We start from the raw sequence: 26,508 nt of genomic DNA, 5'->3' as shown, positions 1-26,508 counted from the left end.
AATGAGTATATAGGTTCGACAGGGCCCACCAGTCATCAGCTTTTTATTTCTGCTCTAGCAGAATCCCGTCCGTTCCAAAGTGCAGCTTTCCGGGGTGAAATCACGGGGTGTGGAGGGGGAGCTGCCGGCAACGAGCAGGATTCTTTAGGGATCAGTGACGAATCTGGTACTTTTAAGGTGGGCAACTGCCTGATGGAACCCAACAGCGATAAAATCGCATTAAAAATTTGCTTTACTCTCTATGAAGACCTAAAAAAATTACCACTCAGGTATTCCCAGACATAACTTCATACAAAAGTCAGATATGCTCATAGACTAAAAAATTTGATGTTTTAGAAGTAGGTAACATAAAAAGTAAAAAAAAAAAAAAAAAAAAAAAAGTCAGCCCACCCTCCTCAGAGGTGACTGCTGAACACCATTTGGTGCTGGGTGATTTATTTCAGTCAGGGTGCAAATCAATTTTGGAATTCATCTATACAAGTTCCATCTGGCCCCGAAGTCGTACAAAAGGTGGCTCAGTAGGCATTTTCTTTCTCAATATTCTGCATGTAGTCCTCCCTTTGCAGCTGGTATCTAGTCTGAATCACTAGAAACGTTCTGTGGCAGAAGGTGAATTTCATACTATAAAACAAATCTGAGCTTGCCATGAAATTTAGGCTACTTAGCTCAGGTCAGACCTGTCACAGGTCGGGCCTGCCAGCTGCTGTGCGACTTCTGTTCTAGCTTCTGCCCAGGCCTGTAATTATTTACAGTTTTGCACCTGTCAAAATCTTGAAACAATGACTTCCCTTGTTCCTCAGGGTTTACACACAGTTAAATGTACTGTTTCAAAACTGAACACTTAAGGCATACATGCGAAAGGGGTCACTGTCGTTGAGGGTTTTTTTGACTTTTTTTTTTTTTAAGCAAAAGTAAAATAGAAATGAGGTGGAAAACATAAATTAGGTTTTGATGGTTAATAAAATAAAGCAGGTATTTCCAATTTTCACGAGTATAGGAATTACCCATGAGTTTTTAAAAATATAAAAATAGTAACTAACACTTAATCCAAAAGCCAGACCTCCCAAATCAGAATCTAGAAATGGGGAGGATGGGTACATATATCTTTAACATGGGCCTGGGAAAACACATTTCTAAAAGCACTGAGTACAAATAATACAACAATATAACAAACCATAATCATCATAATAAAAGAGTGACTACTGTTACAGCTCTGAACATATAATACGGGGGGCTAGTGCTTAAATCATTCCGTAGATGGGTAAAATTAAAGTACTAATAAATAAAAAGGTGTATTAAAGTACTAATAAATCAAAAAATGTAAAGGCAATCAACGTTGGGAAAGTGCTTCTTTGGCCTTCCTGACCAATCCCTCTGACTAGAGCTGATTCTGCAACCAAGAGCGACAGAGCTCCGGCTGGCACAGCTTCTCCTCTCCGGAGTTATGCAACTCTAGCCAGAAGGTGTGTATTTCTTTAAGAAATCAGCGGCACTGGGCAAACAGGGTGCATCTGGTGAACACATGTCCACGTACAGGTAAACACATGATTTCTGTAATTACTTCCAACACCATCTGTCAGGCAGGTAGTTCAAAACCTACTCAACAAGAAAGGCAGTTTGAAGTAATTTTTAAGCAAGTCTACTTTTCATCTGCCTAATAAAAGTAAAGATCAAAATACAAACCTAGAAACCTGTCTCCTCTCTCCTGACTTTACCTAGGGCAGAGGCAGGCAGGTTCATTCTTGTAACTAAAACAGAGGATAATCCTACACTGGTTAAGAAATGCATGAATCTGATTAATTATCCTCAAAAGAAATTTTCTTGTGATTAAAAATGGCAGTAATTTATTCATCAGCAATCAATAACTAACAAGACTAGTCTCTCTAATGCATTAAAGCGTGTCACCTGTCTGCAAAACCACCTCACCATTAATTAAGGGATAAACTACTCCAGTGACAAATGCTTTGAAATGTTTCTCAATAACATTAACTCAGCTTGAAAAACATAAACCCAAATGCAAAAGAACACAGGAAAAGAAAAAAACACAGCAGCAGAGGAAAAGAAAAAAAAAAATCCAATTAAAGATTTTTCCCACTTCAAAAAAACTGGTTATTTGAGAGGCTTGTAAAAATTACTGCAGTTCTGCCTTAAAGTGTATCTATAAACCACTGGCCTTTTCATTTGTCTGATTTATATCAGTCAAGCATTTAAATAAAGTAAATATTACCATCTCATAAACATCCAAAGGGAGGCATGACAGGAATACCAAGGGCTGAATTCTCCCAGATAAACTTAAATTTTTCTTTTAGATTCAGTTCCCTTACTTGTCTTTAACACAATTTCCTCCATGGCAAAACTGACTGATTTAAATGCTGCTTTCTTGCTTTCCCCCACCTCTCCATTCTGAGAATGAAACATTAGAAATAAAATTGTTTAGTATGTACCTCTGATATGATATAATGAGAGTGGCACTTCACCTCTGCGGTCCTCCTCCCGAAAACCTATGACCCCACTCTAAATAGGAGAAAGACATCGGATCACCCCAAACTGAAGGACATTCTACAAAACAGCTGACCTTCTAACAAAACAGTGCTCCTCAAAACTGTCAAAAACAAGGGTACTCTGAGAAACTGCTACAGACCAAAGGACACTAGGATGACAAGATAATTAAATGCAGTGGAGCACCCTAGATGAAATCCTGGGGCAGAAAAAGGACATTCAGGAAAACCAGTGAAATCTAAACACAGTAATGTACCAGCGTTAATTTCTCACTTGCAACAAATGCATGTAGTGATGGAAAAGGTTCCAAGAGGGGAAACTGGATGAAGTGTATACATGGATTCGATCTCTGCAGCCTCTGTAGTAAAGTGAAAATTATTCTAAAAAAAAAGACTGTCTAAAAATTTGTTCACTGGGGACTCTGAATATTCATTCAACCAAAATCCACTGATCAGTCACTAAACTGCAGCCACATAGAATACAAGGCTCTGGGGTCGATGAGAGCACAGAGGACCACCACAAAACTGAGGCTGAACTCCACTGCTGATGGGAAAAGGATTACAAGCACGTGTGTATGGAAGAGGGTGCCTCACTGACATCAAGAATACAAATTAGTGGGGTGCCTGGGTGATTCAGTGCGTTAGAGCCTCTGCCTTCGGCTCAGGTCATGATCTTGGGGTCCTGGGATCAAGCCCCGCATCGGGCTCTCTGCTCAGTAGGGAGCCTCCTTCCTCCTCTCTCTTTGCCTGCCTCTCTGCCTACTTGTGATCTCTGTCAAATAAGTAAATAAAATCTTAAAAAAAAAAAAAGAATACAAATTAGCATTTGCTGTCACAATACTGGAACATAAAGAAAGAAATGTTTATGTAGCTCAAATGTTAAGACTAAGGGCATTCGGTTGCCCTACTCAAGAATGCAAAGCCCAGGGCAATCAAGTCAGAATCCCCATTCCAGAAACAGCTACTATAATTACTTCATTATCAATATCTCCAGTAAGAACCTTCGGTTGCTAATTAGCATCCTAAGTGTCAGAAATGAGTTCTTATTGGTAAAAATCGTAGCTTGTTGGCTGGCGGAATTCTTGCTAAAAATGGATTTTCACTTACTGAAAGTAACTTGCTGGAGGGTCGGGGGAGAATTGGGGTAATGGGTGATGGCCATGAGGGAGGGCACGTGCTGTAATGCGCACTGGGCGTTATCTGCAGCTGATGAGTCACTGACCTCTACCTCCGAAACCAATAATACATTATATGTTAATTAACTGAATTTAGGTTGTAAAAAATTAAATTAAAAATTAAAAAGAAAGTAACAGTATTCAAGAAATGTAGACTGACTAATATCATCAGAGAAACTACACACTTCTGAGTGAACAGGGCATATGAATTAGTGAGCCGATGGGCCTCTGGGTGGCTCAGTTGTTAAGCGTCTGCCTTCGGCTCAGGTCATGATCTCAGGGTCCTGGGAACGAGCCCTGAATCAGGCTCCCTGCTCAGCGGGAAGCCTGCTTCTCCCGCTCCCTATGCTGCTCCCCCAGGTTTATTCTCTCTTTCTCTCTCTCTCAAATACATAAAACCTTAAAAAAAAAAAAAAAAAAAGAATTAGTGAGGCCTGCAGCCTTTACCCTTAGAGATGGCTCCCAAAACTTAAGCTCTAAAAGGTCCTGGGTCCAGTCATGGGTTTAGGAAGATTCTCTGCTGCTTAATGTCAAATATGCAGGTAACAGAAACCTACTTTTAAAAGGTCACTGGGTCAGCTGGACGAACCCTTCCTACAAAGTGGTACTCGAGGCACTTATAAGCACAGAGATCTGAGCCCTCACCAAGCTGATGTAACAAACTGTATTGGTTGCTTTGGGCCTGCTTCACTGATGAAAGATTAATATATATCTCCGTGTGGACGAGTGTGATATGAGCCTTGCAGACAAGATCCTCCCCCACCTTGAACTTGTTTGGCAAAAACTACGTGTTGTGAATGACAAAGCTCACTTATGTCAAGTCGCCTTACAGAAAGAGCTTCAAACTTCACACCCAAGCATGGCCTTCCAAAACGGTGACTCAAATTATAGGAAAACTTGAGTTTTTGTGAATGGGCTTCTTTTTGGTAGGGGGGAGAATGTCCTTAGGTTTTATCAGATGATTAAAAGAGCCTGTGACTCAAAAAGTATTAACAACCATAGCCCTGAGTAATTAACAACCAACTATTGTTTTTTTCTATTAAAAATCAGTCTTCCCTTAAATTACACAATTTATATCCCTCCCCCCTTGCAAAAAAGTGGCCTTCCAGTTTCTTCTAAATACCACATCCAATTTTTTCTGTTTTTGAAAGGTAACTATTAGGAAATACAATTCACTTGAAATTTCAAACATCTCTCCCAAAGCAGAAGCCCAAACTTTCTTCGAGCAGCCGCTATTTGCGCACAATGACGCACTGTGCCTTTCTTTAATGTCAGACCATTTTACCTGAAGATGTGAATCACTTGTACACCTCAGTGGAGTTAGGTTTTGCTCTATTCTTTAAACACATTCCCTTATTTCAGCCATGTTTTCACAGCATCTTCACACTAGGGGAGTTGCCAGTTCAGCCAGCCCTGGGAAAGAACGACCGATTTTCTCCCTTTGGGTACCTCTTTGGTGAATATTTTTTCATCTCCAACAACCTGGCACAAGGAAGTAATGTTCTACAGAGTCACCAGAAATGCTGCTAAAGGTGAGAGTGCCATCTCGTTAGCCAAACTTCTGATCAGGCAATGCACACACAGTAACTGTTTTGAACCCTCATGAGCAGACATGGAGAATGTTGTCATGAATTACAACTGAACATCATGAAAAATGGCTGCTGAGTCCTCACATCATAAAAAATACTGTTCAGCACATACTGGCTGAGGCAGGTCCTCAATGGAGGACGCTGGAATGAAAACAGGCAGCAGACAGGGTTACTTATCAGAAGTTAGTAAGAGGGTCACACAGCACTAACTCAAATGCTACAGAAGCTCTTATTCCATGACAATACCTTTCAACTTAATAGATCTTCCATTAGAAACAATTTTAGAGCTACCTGGTCAAAATTTAAATACTTTTGTTAAAACATTTATAAAACTTTTAAAAATAAAACATTTTTTCCTTTACTCCGAGCATGCAACAAAAGGAGTTCAAAGCAAAAATGTCTGTCTCCTTGCTCTAGAGACAGCCAGAGGAAGATGTCCTTTTGTTCAGCAAACTACTAATTTTTGTTTTCTCAAGACCGGGTTTCATTTTCTTCACTAATTTCAGATGCCTTTACTGGTATGATTTCTTAAAGAATTCCCGGTCTGGCCTGAAGACCTCTTGGGAGCCTTGCCTTGGAGCGCAGGTAAAGGCTGAGTAACCTGAAATTCTCCTTATTTTGTCAGGACAACTCTGGAGCCACGCAGGTTATACAACTTTGGGGAAGAACACTATTTCATTTTTAGGGGACTCCTCGGGATCAGTCTTTAAAGGAGGAGGGATCCTCGGGTGTGCCCGCCACAGAGCCGAGGAAGGCGGTGGTGGCTTTCTCAGGTCTATTTTTAAGGCATGAGTGAATCCACTTACAAGAGGCATGTGGAACTGCCAAACTGACAAAACAGAGAGTAGAACAGGGATTACCAGGGACGGGGATCGGGGGTGGGGATGGGAGGTTATTGTTTAATGAGGGATGGAGTTTTGGTCTGGGAGGATGAGAAAGCTCCAGGGATGGGTAGTGGCGATGCCTGTACAGTAATGGGAATGTACTTAATGAATTTTTTAAAATGGTTAAAATGGCAAATTTTATGTTTTCTGTGTTTTACCACAAGAAGGTATCAGTGAAATCCAGGAGGGCCTGCACACAGCCTCATGCCGCATGGGCAGCAATCCGGAGTACACCTGCACGGCCAGGGGAAAGGGGAGCAAAAGAATGATGGCGGGAGCACGACTGATGGCCGAGAAGGGAGGTGGTGCAACTGAGTCAGCAGAGAGGGAGAAACCAGAGCTCCCTACGGTGCAGAAATACCACTTCCTCCAACTATAAACTGACCACTGAGGCTCAGCTCAAAAAGAGAAAACGGTGTGTATTTATGAACCTCTGGATGGACCTATAACTTGATCAGTCGTCGAGGGCGATTCTGATAGCAAGCCCTTGCCCCACCTGGAACAAAAAAGAACATTATGGAGAAGAGATCCAACAGATGAAAAAGGGCCACTGGATGGCAGGCCAAATGTCCTGGATATCTTCCAAGAAATAATTCCAGATATTGCTGTCAGTATCAAATTTCATCTAGAAGCACGAGAACATCCAGTTCCGAAGGTACTGGACAACTTGATTTTTCTCCCCCCAGTCCTTAGAGACACACAGTGTGTAACTCTAGCCTTCAAAACTACTGGCTGGGAAAGAAGCAGCTGGGCATTACACAGGGACTTGAAAAGATTTTCTACTTCACATTAGAGGTAAAAAGCACTGAAAAAGGCCTTCATTCTGGTTTTTATGTCTGTCACCACAAGGGGTCAGGACATATTTCATTACCTTCGTGAGCTGTTTGGAGAAAAGGGCAAAGGGTCATCTCTAGCCCTGGTTCCTACGACATCTGCCCAGTTGATGCTTCACCAAAGAATTAATATAAACATGGAGAACACGTAGACGATGTGGGAGCAGAACCTTCTCTGCACAACTCCAAGGATGGCATCCTGATGCCCGGTGGAGGGGTCCACTCTTCTCTTTCTGTGGAACTCAAGGGGTTCTCCCTGCATCCAGAATTCAAACTGTGCCTCCTAGGAAAGTAGCCACAGGCTCTCGAAAAAACTCTTGCCAAGCATGACTATTTACAAGTTAGTGAAACAAGGAACTCTCCTGAGGTTAGCTCCTCCAAGCTGAAGTATAACTAGGTCTTACGAAAAGCTTTTAGGGTAGACTTCAAGCACCCTCGTTAAATGGATGAGACGTGACAAGAGAAGGTAATAGCATGTCCGTGGTCTCGACCTTTCAGGAAGTCACGGGCGAGAGATTAAGGCTGCTCTTGCAGGCGGTGCTAGGAAGACATCAGCAGGAGGCACGGTAACTAAGGACAATTAAGTACAGAACATCTGTCTTGGAAGAAACGCATCTATCTGGAAAGGTAATTTGGGCATTTGTCCTGTTCTTCACTCTGTGTTTCTGAGAAAGAGGAAAATGGTTGTTCTTCTTGTCTTGATGAAACACAGAGTTCAAATAGCTGCTGTTGTTGTTTTAAGAAAAAGCCTGAAATCAATACAGCTTTTACTGCATCTTTCAAGCATCACAAATCAGTCTGAAAAATCATCCGGCATCTTGCTGATTCCGGACGGCTTAGATCTTACTCATCAGCATGCTGAACTGCTTTTCTTCCAGAAACATAGACACCAACCGAAGTTTTTCTGATATCCTGGTTTTTAACTGTTGTGGCCTGCTGAATCAAAGTGGCTGAGTTTGATACAAGTTCGATGTCATTTCCTTCAAGCATTAACTCATCTCTCTGGGTTTGGGATACCGAATAAGCAACATCTGGCCTCATCCGAACCCCACAGATGTATTGTTGGCCCAAGAAATTCCAGAGTTCAACAGCAGAGCCGTTCTCCTGAACAACAGCTCTGACGGGGCAGCGAGCATACATGGACCCCATCCTGTAGTGGAAACCCAAGGCACTGCCCTCAGCCATGTTCCGTATGTGACTGGAGAGAGTGCGGACAGTAGCTGGCTCTGTTCTAGCCCCGCCATTTGTCAACTTGGAGTCTCTTCTTCTTTCCAAGGAGACTGAGTTCTACGTCAATGGACTGACGTAGCTTCACAGGGTTCCTCTGGGGACCTTCAGAGTAACAGTGTTGTCCCTTCAGGGTGATGTGGACGTTTTCTGGAAATGTTGACAGTCTCACTGCTGAGAATGGGCTTCACTCTTGCAGTCGATGTGGCCAAGAGCTAGGTGAGAGTTCTGTAAGTTTAGACTCAGAGGGATTTCAGTGACCTGATCTGAATAACAAGAATCACCTTATCTCAAGTGGATAAATTATCAGAAATGCTGTCTGACTAACCAGAAAAGGCGTAAATATTTGTGCACTTAAAATATTTGTCATGGGAATGAGAAGAGAGGATGACAATCGAGAGGCTGCCCTAGAGCCTGGAGTGCCAGCCCCTCCGATCGCAGCTGAGATCTCACGCTTTGCTCTGTGGCAAGTTCTTAACGCTGTGGGCAGCTCCAACATCTCTTAATTGTGACCCCGCAAAATACTGTTTTTCCAAATTTGCCCAGAACGTTTTGTTAAAGAGTGACTTACCTTCTTGCCTGCTAAAACCACCACTAACAACACCCTAAAAATGAAGCCTCAAAAAGTAAGGTGTCCTAAAGGAAAAAAGGCAAAATGATAATTATTATAAAGTCTCAGAGCCCTATTCCCTAGCAGTGAGCTTTCTACAGCGGCTTTCACGTTAGGCTTCGTGATTTTCAAACCGTAAGAATAATGAAATTTCAGAGTTCCAAAAACTAAGTCCTCTGTGACCCAGACAGAAATTCTGTGGAATACCAGTCAAAAACCCAGAGCAGTTCTGAACATTATAGATAAGCATTTAAAAGAAAATGAAGAAAACCATAGACGAATTACACTTATTTATTAGTTGTAGACAGAATTCACAAGATCCCCTGATGTTTGGGACTCCAAACAGAAAACTACCTAAAACAGTTATAAAACTCCAGGTGAACTCCGAGGGTAAGTAACAAACAGAATACTTCCATGCTAGTCATTTCGGAAGTCCTTAGTCATTTTGACATTTTTAAATTCAGAGTAAAATCCTGGCAAAGAAAGGGTGTCAAGTGTCCTCGACTTCATGTCATCATATGTCCTCTATGAAGGCTGACTTGGAGGACAAATTTTTAAAAAAGGAAAAACTCAGGGCACCTCGGTGGCTCAGTCCGTGGATTATCCAACTTAATTTTGGATCAGGTCATGATGTCAGGGTCGTGGGCTAGAGCCCCATGACAGGCTCTGCACTCAGCGGGGAGTCTGCCAGAGATCCTCTCTCTCCCTCTGCCCCTGCCCCTCCCCCTGCTCATGTACTCGCTCGCTCATGCTCTCTCAAATAAATAAATAAATCTTTAAAAAAATAAATAAATTTTAAAAAAGGAAAAACTCCTAATAGGTAGACAGTAACCTTATGTAAACGTCCCAGTGTCCTGGTATTAACAACAAAAGCAGTACCCTGGCTTCTCTACTCTAGGGGTATGTCCTCCCCTGGCTTCTCTACTCTAGGGGTATGTCCTCCCCATTTTGGAGACAAGTAGGAGGAAAGGAAAAAACAAACAGACTGAGGCACATACTGAGCAGCCCTTACACTGCCGTGGAGTCCACACTAGGGTATGTAATGCGCATTGACAACTGTATACCTGCTCCAGCCCAGGAGGGCTGCTTTCCCCCCTTTCCGTAGCTATGACTCTGACATCCCTCTGAAGATACACAGCAAGAGAGGCGGCAAGGAGACAAACTGGCAGGCGCTGAGGCCACTGGTTAAGAGCATTAATAAGGAAGTTTAATAAAACTACAGAGTCAATTAAGTGTGTGTGTTTGTTCTGCCAGCTCGGACTTTCACGCAGGCTGGTCCTCCTGCTCCCCTTGCCTCAGACCATGATGCAGAGCAAGCTGTATTATCCATCACCTCTCAGGCCCCGCCAAGCAGAAGGCAGGCTGGCCCCGCCATGCCATCTGCACGTACACCTGCGCCCAGCAGCAGCGGCTGCTCACAATCTGCCGGCCCAGAGATGCCCTGGCCCGGAGGGCACCACTGTGAACTCAGAGTTTCCGCAGGAACTAGTCCAAGGATTCAGAAAGAAAAGCTGGAGACAAGAGACAGGACGACAAATGGTAGCTTATATATGCGAACCACAAAACCTCTAGGGCAGGAGTCATAAAGCATCCAACTCACCTGTAGTTCCTGAAGAATTTGAAAGTCATTATTGTCTATTCCCTTGGATAAATACTTCATTTTATTTTAGAAATATAAGTCATTATTTATGAGCTAAATAATTATAGCATACCACAATCTCAATTTCCTTTTTTTTTTTAATACGAAAGTACTCAAGCAGACAATAGGGGGTACACAAAAATATTATTAAATGAATTCATACTAGATCTGCAAAACCTTTTCTCAAAATTCGAAAGTAAAGTTTAATCTTATTACTGTTTGCATGAGCATGATAAAGAAGTCCTAACTTTGAAATTCTCTTATAGCTGATTCTCAATATACAAGAAGTTCATATGCGTATACTTGAAAGACATGAAATCTAAAATAAAGACAATACAAACGGTAACTAACCCAAATATAAAAATGTTAATTTCACTGGTTATCAAAGAGACAGATATTAAAACAATGAGTTATCATCCCAATCCCCATTAAATTAGCAAAGACAAAATTAGGAATTCCAGCGGCACAGGAGAGAAAAGAGTCTCCCCCTCACTCTCACACACAATTAGTAAGGAGGTTGATGGGTACATCTCATCTAGAGAACAATGAGACAAAACATACCTAGAGTTCTTAAAATGCTCATTCTTTAACCCCAAGTTCCACCTTTGAGAATCTGATCTGCTTAGTATATAATAACCAGAAATGAACACAAAAAATTATCCCCAAACTTGTTGATTTATTTGGTGGTTATAATATAATTATTTCAGTAAGTGATATATTGGATAAAACCTAAGTACTTGGCCAAAGAATGTACATAAATAATAGATCTCTAAAATGAAACATTATGCAGCCATTTAAAATTAATATATCCTGTGTTAAACTCTTTTTTTTCAAGTACGATACAAAAATACTACAAAACAATTTCCTCTATGTCAAAGAGAAACAAATACAGAAAAAAAATTAGAAAGTCATATGCCAACATCTTAACCATGGTAACTACTACATAAGGGGGTACAGGTGACTTTTAAATTGTATTTCCCAAATGTTCTACAATCTGCAAGCTACCGTTTTATAATTGGCTAGTAAAACGGTTTGAAAAGTCTATGGATCAACAACCAATGGTATTTTTAAAAATCATCTATTTTAAACACTAAGATCAGCTTCATAAAACATGAGCCTTTATAATAAATAGAGCATTTCTTATTCAATTCTGAATGATTCCTAGATAAAGTATCTATGACTTTGAAAATCAATGTCACAACATAAGCCTTTAACAAACAAAAATCAATGACAAAGAAAACACAATTTATCCCCAGGTGGGATTATACAAATGTCATAAAATGGACATTATGGTTTTTTTCCTCTGTGATTTCCTTTCCCTAGAAATAACTGTGAGAGATGAAAGAACCATTTTATTAATTCCAACTTTGAAGAGGACAAGACACTATTCATAAGCAACTTTCTGCTAACAGATAAATCTCTAAATATAAATACAACTAGGAATTTTTTTAAAAATTTTTTAAAAGATTTTATTTATTTATTTGACAGACAGAGATCACAAGTAGGCAGAGAGGCAGGCAGAGAGAGAGCGGGAAGCAGGCTCACCACTGAACAGAGAGCCGATGCGGGGCTCGATCCCAGGAGCCTGGGATCATGACCTGAGCCGAAGGCAGAGGTTTAACCCACCGAGCCACCCAGGTGCCCCACAACTAGGAATTTTTAACGAACTGGATTGTAGGGCTCTCTACTGGACCTACACTAACTATAATGAAAAGAAAGCATCAGAAACATACCAAGTTTTTAAAAAGTGAGAGAGAGAAACATATAGAAACTGGTCTAAGTTTTAACATCTTCTGAACATGTATGGGTCTTTGAAGTGGGACAGACCCAGGTTTGAAAAAAACAACTCCGTCACTTCCCAGCCACGTAAACCTGGGGGAAGATACTTCATCCCTCAAAATGTACGTGCTTCTGCAGGTTTAACATAAGGCTAAGTAATCAGAGTATGCAGGAGTACCTCACACATTACTCAACAAAAGACAGCTATTATTTTCCCTCAGAAGCAATGTTTACTGCGTGGAAGCAAGGAGTCAAGAGCATAATAGAAGATTTGAATCAATTCACTAGGCATCTGAGAGGCCCTGCAGGACACTGGGCACGCTGAAGGAACCTGGAGCTCGCAGTTTGCAGGGAGAGAAAACACAAGCCAGCAAAACGTTACAGGGCAGCTACGGTAAGTACAGCCTGCTCTAAAGACCTATAAGTTAGGAAACTTCATGGGGGCTGGAGTTTAAGGAAGACTTTAAGAGAGAAGTGCTGTTAGAGCTGGATAACAGAAAAATAAATGTTATCCAGTCAGAGGAGGAACGGAACATCAGCCATGTGGCCTGCAAGATCAGGGAAAGGAGGCAGGATGGATGCTGTCCCAGCAGCCACACCATAGGGTCCAAACAGCCACCAGCGGCTCCTGCAGGGAAGGAGAGAGGAAGGAGGGCTGTGCCCCAGAGAAGAGCTTTCCTGCCCCTCCCACCTTGCAGTTTCTCTCCGGCGCCCTCTACTGACAGAGCTAATACTGCAGAAACTAACAAGGGAGAATTACTTCAGGGTTGGCTTCTGGTCCCATAAAGACTGTACTGGAGACTGAGAAACTTTAAATTGGTAACGGGCATACTGTCTTTCCTCTCAAGTAAAAGACAGGACTTGGCCTTCTTCTTTTTTTTTTTTTAATATTTGGCCTCTAACACAACGTCTGCCACAGAGTAGGAATTCAATAAATTTGCAAAGCAGGGTAAAATGGAAAGAACACAGAATTCCAATGCAGGCAGATACTGGGCCAGGCCGCCCAGTCACAGAGTAGTGGGGAGAAGGGGAAGTAGTAGGGGGAGTAAGCTACCCAAATAAGCATATGGAAAAAAAAATGGATTTCCTAAAGGTGGGCATGCCCAGGGCTGTTTCTACCTAGAAACATTTCAGACTCCGGACCACACTTGAACAGTGTTCTGTAATGTCCTTACAGGGATTCATCCACCCCGAGACACCATCCTTCATGGAACTGTAAATGCATTCATGACAACTAAAACAACTGAGCTAACGCGGGCCACCAGGAAAGACACTTGAGCTAAATATTCCCAATCACTGTGATGCAACAAACACAACTAAAGCCATGTACCCTTCCCAACCTGCTTTTTCATTTCTGATTGTTCATTTCAGGCACTAAATCGTATCCTTGGTATCAAAGACTGTTATTTTCTTAAAATCACATCCTGATGTTGGAAAACTTTGATGATAGAACAAGATGCCTCTTTGCAGGTTAGTAAACAAGAAACCCAGCTTTAAATGCTGCCCTGTTACAAGCAGCCTCACCTTGCTGAACAGAAACATCAGTGTTAAATTACATCTTTCAGTGTTTTTTAAGGCAAAAGAGTCGATCCAAAAGTGCTCTGTGATGCCAGCTTTCTACATAAAGCTACTTGCGGGAAGTAAAGATTTTCTTTCAGTCAGAATAAAGGGAATCACAGATGTAGACAGTGACAGACAACATTCAGTGTTCATAAAGTCTTGCTTATTGAAAGAACAATCCCAGACAAGTGACAACCTGCCCTAGTTTTAACCATCTTAAAAAAAAAAAAGACTAGTCCTAGAATAGTCATGGTTTAAGCAATGGATGTAAAGAATCCAATACTGCTAACAGTGTTTTCTGGCAAGAAATTCATCCTCAGTTTTTCTTGGTTTGGCACACATTTATAAGAAAATGAACTTCAAATATGATGTCATTTTTTTTTTAAGTAATCTCTGCCCAACGTGGGGCTTGAACTCATGACTCTAAGATCAAGAGTCACATGCTCCTAACACATGGGAGACTAGAATTATTACAATAAAAAGTTTTTAAAATTCGATGTAGTATATACTAAAAGATGTTCTTCCAATACATTTCAAAAGCAATGTTCATTCATCTTTCGGGAACTACAACATTTAATTATACCTGAGTCCATCCATAAGCCATTCAACACAGAATAGCACTGTATCTAAAGATCTTATTGAAAGAGGCTTATTTTCAGCTCATTTTCAGAAAGGGTCCATGTCCCCAGTGCCTCTTACAGTATCTAACAGGAAAGAGATGAGTGACAGCATTTGCTCAAGAAATGGCTAAAAGGATCTCCCCACATGGTAGTCTATTCTATGAGGTAGCCAATGGCATGGACAACAATGCCACTCATTCTCACTCTGCTTCACATCCACAAGTTACTAGTGGGAAAATAATTCATTTATTCTATCCACCACTACTGATTATAATGAACCCTTTGTCAATTAGTTCCAAACAGAACAAAACACTACCCACATATAATTTCCATTCCTCATAATAAGCTAGGTCTTGCCTGGAGAGGGCAGAACCTGAATGGTAGCAGTTAAGAATAGAAACAGGAAAAAAAAGGGGGGTTGTTTTTGTTTTTAGTGTTTTCCTGCTCTGTCTGGAATGTTCTTCTCTTACTGACTACGAATAAGTATTACAGAACTCACCTGATGTCTATATTTAGACTTACGCCTTCAAAGGGCCTTCCCAACCAGCCCGCCCAAAAATGATGCCATGTAAATATAAAGATCCATCCTAAAACTCAAATAAAAATAGGGAGTATTGAAGAAATGTGGTAAAAAATCAAGATAATAAAAATGAGATTTAAAAAAAAGGTAAAAAATAATGTCAGAAGGGGTAGAATTAGGAAACAGGAAAGAAGGAATAACATTCATAAAACTGGAGTCCCAAAAGAAAAGAAAAAACCAAAAAACAAAAACAAAAACACTGAGGAGAGTAAAACAAATATTTAAAACTATAATCCAAGAAAACTTTGCAGAAATAAAAGATCTGAATCTACATATTCGAAGTGCCAACCAATGCCTGGAAGAATTTACCTGAAACAGTCAACTCCCAAATAAATCTTAGAAAACTCTTGGGCTTCAAACATAAAGATAAGCTCAAGGCCCCTAAGCCAAAAAAAAAAAAAAAAAAAAGATAAAATAGGGACGCCTGGGTGGCTCAGTCAGTTGAGTATCTGCCTTCAGGTCAGGTGGGTCCTGGGATCCAGCCCCACATCAGGCTTCTTGCTGAGAGGGGAGCCTGCTTCTCCCTCTGCCTGCCACTCCCCCTGCTTGTGTGCTCTCGCTCGCTCTCTCTCGCGCACTCTCTCGCTCTCTCTGACTAATAAAATAAATAAAATCTTTAAAAAACAAAAAAGACAACAATGAACAGTGGCAAATGAATCCGACTGGCATCAGTTGTCTAAAACAAAACACAATGCAAAGCAACAAGGGAATGGCACTGTTTAGAAATTGAATGAAAGAAAGTATGAATAATGGATTTTATATCCAACCAAGCTGTCCTTTAAGCATCAATGCCTTGTAAAAACTCTTTTAAACACAGAAGAATCACTATCCTTTCTCAAAGAATCTAGCTTAATGCACCTATCATATGAAAGGAAAAAGAGTGATAAGACCATTCATACACATAACTAAATCTATGATGAAAATAAAGGTGGAGACATTAACCTTTGAAAGTTGAAGATTAATATGCAAATGTTATATATCCTAACAAAATGGAAGTAATGCAAAAAGAACAGGAAGTAAAGGGAAAGGAGTTTAGAAAGTAACATAAGTTCTTTGGCTGGCAAAAGCCAGAAGTTAAAGGGTACCATTAAACTCTAACACAACAGAAGGTAAACAATTCAATGGGTAACAGAGGATTACAGGCATTTAAGAGGTACAGAGACAAAGGTAAGCACAGAATAATACAAATATTCCTAAATAACATGTCATTAATTTAAAATAAAATATATCTCATAAAGAAACACAGCTACTACAAAATAACACAGAATTACAAAATATGACCACAGACTTGAAACCAAATGTATCAGCCATATCAACAGAACAATAAGATTTCAAATCTTGTTCACAAAGCAAGACCCAACTCTATTCTACATATAAGAGATGTCTGAAGCGTAGTTCAGAATGGCTAAAATTAAAAGGGTATACAAAGCAGTAACAAGCAAAAGAGAGCAAAGCAGAATTCAAGCCAAAAGACTTAACCATGAAAAGAACTTTAATTCTGAAGCCACAACTGACAACAAAATTGTAACTTATAAATATCCATGAATGAAATAAGGCTGCAACCACCCTTATAAAACTAAACAGAAGTCGGAAGTGTGAAAGGATTTCAGTCTAACATAGAGCCGGATGATATGAAATGGAAAATATCCCAAAAGAACCCGCAGAAAAAGGGAGCTAGCTGAGAGACATTTCCAGTAAATGCTGATTCACAGAAGACAGAGACTTATCTCCTGTCCAATGAATATCCTCCAAGAAGTTCCCCCCTCAAGCCAATGAGCTTACTGCCAATGTAATGAGGCAAGAGAAATAAATTAAAGGATAAAAACTGGTAAAGAAGAAAGGAACCTCTATTTGCAGATGAAGCGACAGTGCATCTAGAAAATCCTACAAAAATTTATAAAAATTGATGATAAAAAATTAAGTTAAAATATAAAATAAAGTAACAACAGCCTTTGCAGGCACAAACAATAACCAAGTTGAGGACAAAAAATAAAATCTTCATCAGAGGTAGAGAAAGCATTTAAGATAGCAAACAAAAACCATAAAATTCTTAGGGATAAACTTCACAAGCTATACCCCGAACTGATATTGGGAAAAAGACTAACACACTCCTGAAAGTAAGAGAAGCAGATCTGAATAAACGTACCCTCTTCTATCCTTGGGTGGGATGAATCAACATCATAAAAATATCGTTCTCCCCAAGTTAATTTATGATTAATTTTTATTTACCAGGAAAAGTACCAACTGCTTTTGTCATGGAGTTAGAAAAGTGATAATAAAGTTCATTTGAAGAAACTGACATGCAACAATAGTGAGAGGAAAAAAAAAACATGAAAAATGAAAGACCACAAAGAGAGATTAACTCCACAAGATAACTCCACGAGATATCATAAATAAAACCTCCATAAACACACAGTGGACGGAACATAAATAAACAGACCTGTGGCATAAGGCAAGAAGCTCAAGTTAGACGTAGGTCAATCTGGAAATGTAACGTATGATAAAGATGGCATCTCGAAACACTGGGGCAAAGATGAAATGTTCAATAAAGAACACTGGGACATTTAAGGAGCTATTTGGACAGGATGAAAGCAGAGCCATAGCTCAACAGCGTACTTACACACATACCCCAAATGGATCCTTACCATTACCTTACCGATTCCTTACCACCTGATACAAAGGTCATAGGCTGTAGTACAGAATAAAAGAATATCTAAAGTATGTTATCAGTTAAGTAAAAAAAAAAAAGGGAAATTTTTAAAAATTACATAGATTCCGCATCCAGAATTTGGTACAACGTACTCTGTGGGATTATGACCCACAGAAAAATAATCATGAGTTCATACTGATATAAATAACTGAAATGAGAGGGGCGCCTGGGTGGCTCAGTGGGTTAAAGCCTCTGCCTTCGGTTCAGGTCATGATCCCGGGGTCCTGGGATCGAGCCCCGCATCGGGCTCTCTGCTCGGCAGGGATCCTGCTTCCTCCTCTCTCTCTCTCTGCCTGCCTCTCTGCCTACTTATGATCTCTCTCTCTGTCAAATAAATAAATAAAATCTTTTAAAAAAATAAATAACTGAAATGAGAAAAAACAGTTCTTCACAGTAAAATTGCAGTTAATAAATATAAAAGGCAGAAATAGGAAAATCACAACCTGACGTGTGCTTGTATGTGGAAAAAAGCAAGCAGCAGCCAGAAGCTACTGGGAGATGGAGGGGATGAGGATGAAAAGAACAGAGTAATGGGGAGGGCGGGAGGAGTGACAGGGCAATGATCCTTCTCTCAGTAAACTACTTAGCATAGTTCTGATGCTGAAAATCATGCTAATGTTTCACATACTAAAAAAATAAAAAATACAAAAAAAATTAAAACCAGACAGGAAGTGGGCAGAATCCATAATGGAATACAAGTGGCTTCAAATGAACTTAATTGAATCACAAATTAATAACATAACCACATTCAATCTAACTTTGGAAAGTAACATTTTGGCTACATCTTGCAAGATGAAAGACAAAAAGGACTTAAACATTATATTCTAGTTAGTAAAATGTCTTTTTCACAGGAGATTGGGTTAGTAATTCCAAAACTACTTTATATGCTTAATAGGATTAAAGAAATAACATGTACATGGTGGGAAAGGAGAGGTTTCTCGCAGCTCTAGAATGGAGTTACATGTAAGAAAGGAGGGAAGGCTAGAAATAAACCCCATGCAGTTGAAATAGAATCAGAGACAGTAGTATGACCTCATGCTTTTTAATACATACACAGATAAACAGATACAGATACAGTCTGTACACATATATACATCTCCTAACTCTGTCCACTAACATTGCCTAGAAGCAGCGACACCCCACTAGCAAAAAGCATATGGATTAGTGGTCTTTATACCAGTCACCAATGAAAGGAACCAGGATCCGTGGAGAAATGGCTCCATTCAGCACTGAAGCTAGGTCTATCCCATGCACCAGAAAGGAGTCACCGAAAGGAATTTACACTGGTCAATGCCAGAACCATTTGAGGAATAAAATAATGGTAGTAAGAGATTATTATGCTCCACAAAATAAAGAAATAACCTTGACTCTATAATGAAGTAAACAGAAAGGAGTCCATGCTCTTCCCTACAGCAAGATTCCAATTAATTAATGTAGACACATGATGGAAATAGAAAAATCACCGCTTGATAAATACTATAGTATTAACTGTTGCAGGTAAGAATAATCAATGGCTAAATTTTATGGTGAAAGCATGATGAGAAACAGTATTTGCATAATCTCAAAATATCACCAAATACTTGTTCATTCCAAAGGGGACGATAATAACTTTACACTGGAGAATGGCAAAAGCCACCAACTTAATGAAATAAATTTAACAACTAGTTACTATATGTTAAAGTTAACTATAAAGAGATGTTACAGCACCCAGAAACTCCTCAGTATGACTGACGTACCGAGGACACATATCTGCCATTCTCGTAGTCTTGATCAAATGCACAGCTGAAACTAACCATGAGGAAATGCCAGAAAAGCCCCAATGAGGCAACATTTTACAACATAACTGACCAGTAGTCTCCAAAAGTGTCAATGTCATAAAAGACAAAGACAGACTGAGAAACTGTCCCAGATTGAGAGACACCGGCATGACAACTGAATGCACTGTGAGATCCAAAATGGGGCCCCTGAACTAGAAAAAAAGACAATGGGTGCGTAAGAACTGCCTAACCGTTCATCGTACTGATCAATATTCACTTCCTGCTTTGACGACTGCATTATAGTCGGGAGCATCACAGAACTGCAGTGAAGGGTCTGGGGGGTCCTCTGCACTACTCCTGCATCTATCTCTTCTCTAACTATGCTATCATTTCAAGATGCAAGTTAAAAAAATGTTAAGGCTCTATCAAGTCCCAGTCAAAACATGTTCATAGACAGTATTTACAATAACCACTTATTAGGAAAAAAACTAAATGTCCATCCGATGGTAAGTGGTTAAATAAAATATGTACATAAGATAGAACACTATTTCTAGGAATCCATGAACAAGAGCACAAAGAAGTATTCTATAAATCCATAAATGAAAGGATAAGGAAGCTTTATCTATACCTGTATGGAATTATTCCAGAAGGTACCACTGAAGAAAGGGAGGAAAGAAGAGAGAGAGGAGAGAGCACGGAAGGGAAGCGGAGAGTGGATGAAGAGCTGTTGTGACACTTCCGGCTGCTATCAACAATAATGTAATCGGAGATTATATCCCTATCCTTGCAGACAAGTCTTTTCCTATCAGTAGGGGAGAGGGTCATAAAACAGAATTGCTAAATCAAGGGGCATACATATTTTTTATTTTTATACCTATCAAAAAATTACTTTCCCGGAAGATGGTAGTAATTCAAATATACTTGGATGTACCAGCAATGTATCAATGTAGCAATGTATTTCCCCACAATCTTAGGAGCACAGGATCTCCTGAGGGGAAAAAATCCAACATACTCAGCAAAATACAGTGTCTCATTTTAATTTGTGTTTCTCTGACCACCAGTAAGGATGAAACTCTTTCATTTTTACTTACATTTCCTCCTCTATATATTGCTTATTCATAACCTTTGGAAATTGTCCAATTAATATTCATATATATACACATGTACATATATACACATATATATGTATATATATGGATATATATGATTTTTATATATGACTTATATGTTCATATAAATAGAAATCATTCATACATACATACATATAAACTTTATATATTTAAAAATCTGTGGGTTTTTTTTAGAATACTGATCTGGGTGCTTCAGGCCATACAGAAATTTAAACCATTAAGTCATTAAATTAATCGAATCTTTTTGATTATGATACTGGAGACTGCAACTACCATTTAGTGGACAGAAGTCAGAGGTTCTATACATCTTCTAATGCATAGGTTTGTCCTATATAAAGAATTCCATATGTCCTGTATGAGTTCTCAATGTCTCACTGAACATTCAGGTAGATTTTTAAAAATATTAATAATATCTAGAATCTACATCTATTTCACATACAATCACGATGCATTTTTTTAAACAGTTTCAGGAATCCAACTTTTATGAAAATAGAAGGGGGGAAAATCACACTTTGTTGCACTGAGAACTTTCCCAAGACTAGCCATCTGCTTGAGAAAAAGGCGCATCACTAGGGAAGGGCATTCTCGGTATTTAAGCTAATAAGGCCACACACGTATGACACCGCCTTCACTCCTCTCACATTCAGTGTGCTTCTAGATACACACATTCCTTGCATTTCCTACCATTATCTATGCCTGAACATTAACATTTTTAAAACATATATTACCTTATCCAGTTTTGGTTTTTCCCCTTATGTTAATTCTATTTGTTATTATGTGTATAGGCAGATTATATTATTTATGAATATAGATTATATTATTTATGAATTTTACCTCAGAATAATAAAGGGCACAATGCAATGTACTTGTTACACAAAAGGATCACGGAGCCTGCTAGGATCAGAACTACTGCCCTCAGACTACAGGAGAGTGAAGATTTCCCTAATTCCTGGTCTTTGACCTTCTTCTTCTTCTCCACTAGGATAAGGGTCGTCCTGCAATCCCCCTACACAGTGAACCTTCTTCCCAAGACCCAGTGTCTCAGCCCCGTCAGTGCTCTCCTCACACTTCCAGTTCTAAGGCTCAACCAGTTGCCTGAAGTTACGTGGGCAGTAGGACAATGAAGGCATCAGAAATACAAACTCAAAGCGCCATGTGTCCAGGTTTGCTCAATGAATACCCATCAGTTCTATTGTAATTTTTTTAATTACCATTTTAAAATTAACTTGATCAAGCATACTAAAATCTTTGTTATTTATTAAAAATGGTAAAAACATCAAAACGGTAAATTAACCTATGCTTCAACCACGGATGACCAAAAAAAACTATAAAATACGTTGACATTTTCTCATTCAAAGAAAAGTAAGTCTTTTTCGTCAGTAGCTATCATAAAATACTGACCGGTGTTTAAGGAAAGCATCAAATTAAACTTTTTAGTTTTGCCATAAACTTTTCTTATCTGACCCCTTATAATAGAAAAGAAATTTATGAGCTAGAAAACACATCACTGCCTGGCACAAAGGATGAGCTGTTGATTCTAAAACATACTGTAAAGGAGATCCCTGACATACACATTAATTTGTACTTTTCCCAGGACAGTTTCTATCATGGGATTCTGTCAGTTTCTTTCTCAATGCACCTACGCTGAGAAAAGCAGACAGACAAGCGTGCACACACACAGACATTCAACAAAAGAAGAAAAATACTAAAGAATGGGTCATTAGAACATAAATTTGTCTGGGTAGTTCATAACAATGGTTCAACAGTGTATCTCTGCAAGCACACAAAAGACACTGTTGCTGAATGTTCAGGGTACATTCCAGGGTGAGAATTTTATAATCCTTAACTTTCCTGTAATAACTGCCAATGGCTCCAACCTACAGAAACTCTACAAGTTTAATAGGGCTCTTCCCATTGGTTAGATTTTTTTTTTTCAAGATTTTATTTATTTATCCGAGAGAGAGAGAGAAAGAGAAGGAGAGAGATCATGAGCAGGGGGAAGGCGTAGACAGAGAAGCAGACTGCCCACTGCCCAGGAAGCCCAATGCGGGACTTGATCCCAGGACCCTGGAATCATGAGCTGAGCCAAAGGCAGACGCTTCCTGGACTGAGCCACCCAGGTGCCCTCCATTGTTTAGAGTTTCAATGGTTACTTATAATTCTCCACTTTTTTCACATTAGAGGTACAACACTAAATTTCCATTTCAGTGAAAAACAGCATTGTTCTCAGCGGAAACAAACTTTTTAGAATTATGTAAAATAGTGTTTTCTAATATTTAATTATAGACTGTATTTAAGGCTCAACCTGTCTTCTACTTGGTCTTAATTCGACGATATTCAATTTTAAACTCTTGTTTTCTATCTAAATTCTTTTAAACTTTCTAGTTTCTAAACCAGCTTTATAATTATTGTGTCACAAAACTGAATCTTAGAAACAATGAGATACCTTCCTTAATGGTTCCAGGTCAAGTATGTTACCTGCAGGTCCTAGGAGCAGAAAGTAATTGAAAATCCCAGGAAGTCCTTATCATCATTACCATCATCATCATCAACAGTAGTAGTATCAGTATTAGTGTGTGTAACACCTAAGCCATGAACTCCTGCATATTTTGTTAGTACCTCATCAAAGCCAGGTCAGGATAACCAAAAAGAGAAGAAGTTCTCAAGTGGCACCTATGTTGTTTCTTAAATGTTCTTAATAAAGAAAACAGGAGAAAGGAGGGTCATTTGTCTAAAAGTATATTGAGAAACTAATTAATACACGGATCCTGACAAATAAGAAACAAAATCTAAGGTCGCCTGGGTGTCTCAGTCGTTAGTTAAGCTGCCTTTGGCTCAGGTCATGATCGGGGGGTCCTGGGATCGAGCCCCACATCAGGCTCTCTGCTCAGCGGGAAGCCTGCTTCTCCCTTTCTCACCCCCCCACTTGTGTTCCTCTCTCGCTGTCTCTCTCTGTCAAAAAATAAGTAAAATCTTTAATAAAAAAAAAGAAACAAAATCTATATTTTGTCTCAAAGATTATAATCTACAGCAAAGACATCAAGTTAGCCCCCAGATAAAGTTCTCCCTTCTCGCTTATCAACAGAACCCCAATTCTATTGGAACAACAATGTAACCAGTCCAAAACAAAAATCTATTTCCTAGCTTCCCTTAAAGAGCAGCCAAACAATATGGTTCCAACCACTGGGCTATATGCACACAGTCTTGAGTGGGACTTCCTATAAATCTTTAAAGGAGGGACAAAGTCAAGGGGCACTGTCCTATTTGGTGCTTCCTCATTTTTAGAAAATACATATAATGGCTGGACAGTAACATTCACTTTACACCATAACAAAAAGATCAATAAAACTGCAAAGACCAAGCACGTACATCCTTAAATTGGTAAACCAAAGCTGGCAGCTTCCTAACGATGGACTTCACACATCACATGGGAAAAATAAATGCCCCATTTTATTTAAGCCTCTACTTTTTGAGTTTTCTAGAACATGCAGCCTAACTTAATTTCTAAATGATGCAATCTATCGGAAAACAGGGATACAGAAGAAGTTCTATGAAAAGCTACAGAGGAAGATACCTGTTCTGACGGAGGCTGGGGATAGTGGGGTCAAAGGGATAAATAGAGAAAGAAAGTAAACACATGACTCGGTTCATTCATTTGTTCAACTCTCACGGTCAAGCGCCGTTACCAGAGCGAGTTCCTAAGGGGCAGCCACCCTGATGTGAGGTACAGACACAAGAAGAGATGGTTCAATACAGGGTTACCTATATAGGGCAGCCATCCACAGCCACGTGGGGTTGTGTCTACAAGGACTGGCATCTTTTTCTAAAACCCACAAAGGTGCTCTCCGGTCATCAAAACCTGTATTCAAAGGTGCCTTAAGGACTGGCCTCAGCCCTTGAGCTATAAAAATAGGAATAGAAATAATCATAGGGTACTTTGAATAGGATTTGCCTCCACAGATGAGGCTATCAACCGAAAAGTGCAGTCGCATTTTACCTGTGCATTCTGTTTATTCTGCACAGCCACATGACCCAGTTTTCCATGATCACAGACAACCATGCCTTAACGTGGTCTAAGATCGAAGTAACCCTTTAAACTGGCCCAGAGGATACCTAAGTGCACCCGTCCGCAGGGAACAGAAACAGTTAACACGTACGATCTTGGTATCATGTACTATAGGTTTAAAGGTCAGATGGTTTTTTATTTCATTTATTACCAGTTATTAAACAATACCACTGAGCGACTAAAAATTAAGAAAGATTATGTTTCTTACACTTAGAGCATACAATAAGGGGAGAAAAAAAAACACAAGAGTCTTTTTCTCTGTTGTCTAAACACACACACCAAGAATAAGTAGAATGTCTTTGAAACCAAAACAATAGGAAATCACTCTTGGCTGAAAGCTCTGGCTCAGATCATGTTGATTTCTTCTTTAATCCTGCTAAAGCAAGTTTCTGCATGCTTTCTGGGGCCTCCACCTACAGAGCTGTTAGGACAACAGCCAACACATATATTTAATTACGTAAGTATTCAATGCTATCAGCCAGCTGTTGCCGGTACATAATACACTGACCTCTTTCACTTACTCTTGCTTAAAATGGCAAAAACAAAGCGACTGTTGATGTAACAGTAATCATGAAATATGCAAAATACTATTCACCAAAAAGATTTTAGATAACTGCAAAACTCGGTTTTGCATTTTGAAATGGCTTACTACATCTGAACTGCTTTTTCTCCTTCTGATTTGCAAAATAAGTTACTAATTCTTCAACTGTGAATTTAACCATTCCCTCCTTTGGTTTTGCTTAAGTCAACCAGAAGTTCAACCCCAAAACACACTTTCTCCTTTATTTGCAATCACATTTCTCCCTGGGACATAATACATAATAATCTCGCTGTATTCCCCTTCATCTCTGTGTTTTTCCTTGGCTAGGGGACAAGCAACCTAAAGCCTGTAACAAGGAATGAGCCAAAGTCTGCTCTAACCTATATGACTCTTACCCTTCATTTTAGGGATCAACAGAGAGCTCTTCATTTAGGTTTCCGGAAAACATGTTGTTCCAGCCCCATTATTTACCCCAGACTAGCTGATGGGGATAAAAACATATAAAGTCCTTGCAACAACAGAAAACAGACTAAACAGAACCATGACTTAAGGCTTGAATAATACAAATTACACATGGTATGATGATAAGACCTAACGCCTAAACAACTTCTCCAGAGAAATGTGGTCTTCAACAGTATTACTGTCCGCAGAGATCTTACTATGTGACTCCCTCACGACATCCTTTCTCAAGTTCACCTTACCAACGCTTCTGCTTCCTCCCCTGCAATAGCCATGTTGATTTTTTTTTTAATTTGATGGCTTATCTGATGTTTTTTGCTCATTCTGTGAAACCGAACAATTTGATACTCAAATGTAAAATAAATGTATGATACTAACATAGCTACATTATGTATAACATACCTAACACAGAACAGTACACTCACAATGACACGCTGATGCACAGATAGAACGAGGCTAAATTCTCTTCCCCAAAAAGGAAGAATCAGTTCAATCTGACTGTACGAACATGTGTTGAGTAATTAGTTGCGTGTCAAACTCAAAGCCAAACCCTACCAGGTTTTTATCTACAACTTTTTCTTCTCCTCTGACTCCAGATGAGATGCTTCAATTGAGCCAAGGGGCAGGTTCCTGAAGCTGGCCCAGTTCATTTGTCAGGGAGAACAAGGTCTTGCCATTCACAGCTGGACGTCTGCCAGCTTGACCAAGTGACCAGGCCAAGAAGTGACAAGAATTCCTACCCTACAACCCAGCAATGGCACAACTAGGCATTTACCCAAAGGATACAAAACTATTGATTCAATGGGATACATGCATCCTGATGTTCATAGAATAGCAACAAAAGCCAAATT

At 39.6% G+C, this 26,508-nt stretch overlaps 1 protein-coding gene and 1 pseudogene across 3 annotated transcripts in view; both read right to left on the bottom strand.

Annotated features, from left to right (window-relative positions):
• Positions 1–26,508, bottom strand: part of CDKAL1 (CDKAL1 threonylcarbamoyladenosine tRNA methylthiotransferase) — a 634,424-nt gene that overhangs the window by 488,216 nt on the left and 119,700 nt on the right. The gene's annotated exons all lie outside the window — the stretch shown is intronic.
• Positions 7,823–10,445, bottom strand: LOC308345124 (large ribosomal subunit protein uL6-like; annotated as a pseudogene). The gene is made up of 4 exons: positions 10,417–10,445; positions 10,150–10,257; positions 8,778–8,811; positions 7,823–8,421 (listed from the first exon to the last, which is right to left on the bottom strand). The product of its transcript is annotated as a large ribosomal subunit protein uL6-like (transcript).

This window comes from Martes martes, assembly GCF_963455335.1.
Source record: "Martes martes genome assembly, chromosome: 6".
In the NCBI taxonomy this organism is placed as follows: domain Eukaryota; kingdom Metazoa; phylum Chordata; class Mammalia; order Carnivora; family Mustelidae; genus Martes; species Martes martes.
This window is presented reverse-complemented; position numbering and strand designations above follow the sequence as displayed.